Raw genomic sequence first — 5,793 nt, 5'->3', positions numbered from 1 at the left:
CTTCCAGACTTACCCTCATTTTCTTGATGAGCAAAATGAGGCTCAGAGGGCAAGAGTGTGTGTCAGAGCAGAGTCATTAGTGAGGTGCCAAACTCTAGGGCCGAGCATCGTCTAGTTCTGTGGAAAAATCCAAGAGGGTGGAGGGTCTTAATGTTTTTAATTATGCTCACGCTATAGACAAGGGGCAGGAGTTAAAGGACTAGGCCTTCGGGTCCCTATTTGGAGAACGAGGACCACTCTCTTTGATGGAAACTCTTAGAGTGCATAGAGCTACAGTTTGGAGGAAAGTAAAAGTGGACCTCCCCAGGGCATAGTTTCCTGCAATTTGGATGGAAGGAAAAAGGAAGCTCATTCAGGCCCATTTCCTCATAAGGAAATGAAGCTAAATAATGTGATTCCAGAAATATTCAAGAGCAGGTTAAAGAGGTAACAGAAATCCAGGTATCTTGTAGTCATTTTCGTCTCTTCTAGAATATCTGCCTCACTCTTTGATATATACTACATTATTTCTGACAAGTGGCAAAGTGTTTTTCAGAATTCTCTAGAATACTGCTTCTCAAAATGTGGGACAGGGGCTCCTGCAGGTACACAATTTCCAGGGTGCTTATACGAATGCAGATTCCTGAGTCCAAGCCCACCCCCAGATTTCAACAGAAGCTCTGGATTGGGCCTATATATGTATAAAGAATGCCTTTTTCCAAACCTGCAAACAGTTTGTGTTGAACCCTGTTCCCAGTCTAGAATGACCTCAGCTCTGATACATCGGTTTCAGTTTCTCCTCAGTGGGAATCTTGATAGCATTGTATTGGTCTTACTGTTCTTTTCTGTTTGATACAAGCACAGACCTCAGGGCTAGTTGGCATCATGGATGGAAAGCCCTTTGGCATTTGCTTCTGATCCACAAGCAGAAAATAAAATCAGCCTGGACCTCAACTTTTCAGAATTGAGGGAAATAGCCATCATGAGGTTGAGAATTTCCCACAAATCTTGGGCTTGCATGCAACTTCCTGAGGTATGTTGATGCAGTGCTTGCTTATAGATTAAATTCACATTTATCTAATTTGATCATAAACTTCTCTTAGTTCTGTGGCCATTTCTGATTTACAGACGCTGAGGGAAGTATTCCCAGGAGAGTGAGGAGGCGGTGGGGAGAGACTGGCAGGTGGAGAGGGGTAGAGGGCCTGGAGGGCACCACCCCCTCCAGGATAGTTACCGGGGGTCCTGTTCCCTCTTTTGATTCTTTTGTGAAAAGACTAAGTCAGTGAGTTTTGTTGTGGTTGCTGTGGGTTATTTCAAAAGCATGCTTACTTCTCTGAAAATGTGGTAATGACAAAGGCAACACTGCAGCTCGTAATGAGGTTGCTCTTTCAGAACTGAGAAATGTGAAGGGGCGGAAGGTACGCCACCCCAGAATGTGCCGCTTTGAGCAAAAGGCAACTGAGACGCAACAGACTCAGGAAAACATTTACCTCTCTGTTAACTGCCTGAGAGGATTTAGATATGAGGCCTGACCCCAAAGGGAGCTGTTACCGGAGATAGCTTTTTATCTGAAAGACTTACATGCACTGCAGGGCAAAAGTCTGGTTATCAACTATCCGCACTCACCTTGTTGGGAATTGCTCCCCACTCTGAAATTCCAGCACCCAATCCACTCCTTAGCTGAGGATAGCATTTGAGCCTCAGCTGCCTGACTTCCTTTGGGCCTCATATTTTTATGGGGCTCTTGCACGTACAAAATTAAATGTTTTCTTCCCTGTTCATCTGTCTTATGTCGATTTAATTATTCGACTAGGCAAAGAACCTAGAACAGTAGAAGGAAAAATTTTCTGAACTGACAATGTCTATCTATTTCCACCCCCTACCCCCAAAACCACTTTTCTACTGTTTCTGTGAGTTTTATTTTTTTTTCCTTTTTTTTTTTAAGACTCCACAGATAAGGGATGTCATGCGGTATCTGTCTTTCTCTGTCTGCTTATTTCACTTAACAAGATGTCCTCATATTCCTTCCATGTTAACGCAAATGGTAGGATTTCGGTGTTTTTGTTTTTGTTTTGTTTGTTTGTTTTATAATTGAATGATACTTATCAGAAAAGATGCTTGATATGATTTCAGTCTCCTTAAATTTTAACATTTGTTTTGTGGCCTAATATATGATCTATCCTAGAGAATGCTCCATGTGCACTTCAGAGGACTGTGTATTTTGCTGCTGTTGGATGGAATGTTCTGTAAATGTCTAAGTTCACTTGGTCTAAAGTGTTGTTTAAGGCTGATGTTTCTTTATTCATTTTCTGTCTGGATGATCTATCCACTGTTGAAAAGGGATAGAGAAGTCCCCTGTTATTATTGTATTGCTCTCTATCTCCCCTCAGGTCTATTAATATTTGCTTGATATATTTAGGTCCTGGTGGGTTGGGTGCATACACATTTATACACATTACATCCTATTGTTGGAAATGACCACTTTGTCATTATGTAATGACTCTCTTTCCCTCTTTGACTTGAAGTCTATTTTGTCCAATATAAGTACAGCTACCCCTGCTTTCTTTGGCTTGCATGGAGTATCTTTTCAATAGGTCTTATAATCATGGAGCCACTTGCATAGTTGGCTATCTTCCTGAACAAACTGCCCGTTGTTAGCATGCATCCCTTAGCGTGGCCAGCTCTAGCATTGGCGAGGTAGTGGTAGGGATGGAGTATCCCTAAGTCTTCCATCCTCAGGGCTGTCTCTCAGGTTCAGGGATATAGAGGGAGCTTTTCTGTTTGCGCTACACTTCATAAGCCACTGACATCTCCCAAAGCTTATGTATAATAGGACTGGAAAATGTTTCATCTTGAAAAATTGATGGAATATGTTTCATCTTTATCAATAAGTGCCTAAAACTTTAGTCTGATAAGATGCCTCTTGTTTACTGATCTGTCAGCCTACATCATCACCAAGGGGGATTAAAAAAAAAAAAAGATAGTGAGATTGTGTTATCAAACTGGTGGTTGGTGGTTTTGTTGTAGCAAAAACAACAAAAGTCACCTGCCCTTCTGTAGGCTCACTGTGAAGTTGGATGAATTCCCTCTATGGCTGATATGCCTTAGTTGCATAACAGTTATACACATATTTGTTCAGTGATCATCTTTGTAACTTGCTTTTAATGTTTACTTTCTAATAATTACTACCTTGAGTTATGACCTGTAGTCCTTCAAACAGGGCAGCTAGAATCACCTCATGAAGCCAAACTGGAAAACCCTAGAATGGAGATAAAATACATTGGCATTGTGAGGCTCTAGCCAGGGACCTAGAGAATGATAAAGATGGCCAGGAACAGAGGCACACACATAAAAGAGTATCTAGATAGATAGCAACTTCCCCCTCTTCCCTTGTCTTGGGTCAATTGCCTCGCCTCTGTGTCTTTCACTATAAGGCACTTCACATGTGATCACATTGGATCAGAAATGACCTAGCTGAGCATTGCTGGAGAGACAAACAGAAACTAGAGCAACAGCAGTGATGTGTGGACAGTGCTAGTCCATGGGAAAGTACAAATAAAGTCAGTGGCTCCTCAGGAAGCAAAATGTATTTTGAGAAGTTAAAGAACTTCCCTTTATTCTCATTATATCTTTCTTACTTCTTCAAGGATGATAAAATTGCTTTTTTCTTTTTGTCTTTTTTTAATCCAATGTTGGCAAGCATAGGTGGTTGGTATCTTTGGGGATACATTTTCTCCCATTGTCATGGTTTTGCCAAATTTAAGTTGGCAGCCATATTTGGCTCATAACTTCTTTTCTGAAGTTGTGCTAATCTGTGAAACCCAAAACGATGGACAACAACTGGGCTTAATGATTTCTGGAGGTTCTTTCCAATCTCGTGGTATCAAGAATCTACTGGTAGGAAAGGGGAAGCACAAACTCAGTAAAACATCCTCCAAGTCCCAAGTAAATATCGATTGGAGAACACACTTTGAGATCCTGGTAGTTTATCCAACTGAATAAGGCCAGTGATCTCCACTGGCATCCTCCATCTACAAAACTTGAATCTGTTGATTTTGTTTGTTTGTTCCTCAAAATGAATTCACTCTGTCTGAGGATCTGGTCTGTGTTGAGGAGACTGCCCCAGTCAGACTGAAAGTAAGCACCCATGGGTCAGGGGAGATGGTGAAGATGAAGGGAAAGGGCTCAGTCTCCATAGCATGGTGTAAAACACCCCTGGACTTTCGTCTCTTTATGTGGCTCCTTCTAACCAGTCTGTGGGTTCCTAGGCCAGAGAGAGCGAGGATAACTAACTTTATATTTCTTGGAATCCTTTGAAACTAACAAAGTGACACAAAGGAATAGCCCTGTAAAGGGTCGTTGGATGTCTGAATTCACCTTGCCCAGAATGCGAGGACTGAGCCCTGATTCTAATGGAGCAGGACAAGAGATCCAGTTCTCCTCTCTGCAGTGCTTACCTCCCTTCCGCCCACCTCACCTTGCACACCTGCCCACACAGTGGGAGGGACGTGCTCCATGAGTTCTTGCACAGACCATAGCTATAGGCAAAGGAAGCTAGGGATTGTGAGGAAAGTACCTCCTCTTCTGTCTAGGAAAACACAGGGTATGAATGAGTCAGGGCTCTCCAGACATACATGTATGTCCATATAAGCTGCTGGGAGATGTCAGGCCCCACCCATCAAGGCTGGGAGGAGGCAGCAGGCATTTGCTGAAGGCAGTTGTTCCAGGCTCTTCCATGTGTTTTTTGGCCAAGAGGTCAACCATTTGGAGCACCATAATGGAGGAAACTTGGGCAACCAATTATGGAGCTCAGACCCCAAGAAGGGCTTTTTCTTCAGCTTCTATGGGAAGGTTAAGGTAGGATGGACTCTGGGATGGAGGACTTGTGGCCGTCCCACCATCACCTCTGCCCTGCACAGTAGTCATCGACTTTGCTCAGACCATGAGTAGGCTCAAGTAGTGGACTCACAATGTTTGACCTCAACTGGGTTTTTGTTACCTTGTCCGTTTGTCAACATCAAAAACAAAACAAAACAAAACAAAACAAAAAACAAAAAACTGGATCTTCAGCTTTATCTCATTTCTTGCAAAGGAAGAGCCTTTACACAACTGGACATATTTTTTGGTTTTCCTCACGGAGAATTTTAACCCTCTATTTTATTCTCTCTACAACAATCTCTAAAGCTACTGATTTTTACCTACTTTTTTCTCTACTTTTGAGTGAAATAAAGATTAAAATAAAGATTTTCATCTACTGCTGATTTAAAATATGTATGTGTATGTATATATTTATATATACAAAATATATGTGTATATATATTTACAAATATGTAATATATTATAAGTATATATTTCAAATATAGCTTGAATATATAGCATTTATATATATGTACACACACACACACACGCACATACACAAAATGAAAGAGAGAGATTTATTATCAGGAACTGATTCACATGATTATGGAGGCTGAGGACCATAATCACGGGGCACTGTCCACAAGCTGCAGACCCAGGAGAGCTGGAGGGAAATGCCATGGGCTCAGGTCCAAGTGTGAGGGCCCGAGACCAGGAAGGCTGAAGGTCTAGGCCCCAGTCTAAAGGGAGGAGAACACCCACGTCCAGCTCGCACAGCCAGGCAGATGGAATTCACACCCCCTCTGCCTTCTTGTACTCAGGCCCTCACCAGACCGGGTGGTGCCCATCCAGCACTGGGGAAGAGAGTCTGCTTGTCCCCAGCCTCCTGAGCCAGACGATCTGTCCTGGGAACACCCTCACAGGCACACCCAGAACTGATGTTTGACTAGACATCTG

This window comes from Suricata suricatta, chromosome 2, assembly GCF_006229205.1.
Source record: "Suricata suricatta isolate VVHF042 chromosome 2, meerkat_22Aug2017_6uvM2_HiC, whole genome shotgun sequence".
In the NCBI taxonomy this organism is placed as follows: Eukaryota; Metazoa; Chordata; class Mammalia; order Carnivora; family Herpestidae; genus Suricata; species Suricata suricatta.
Note: the sequence above shows the minus strand (reverse complement) of the source record.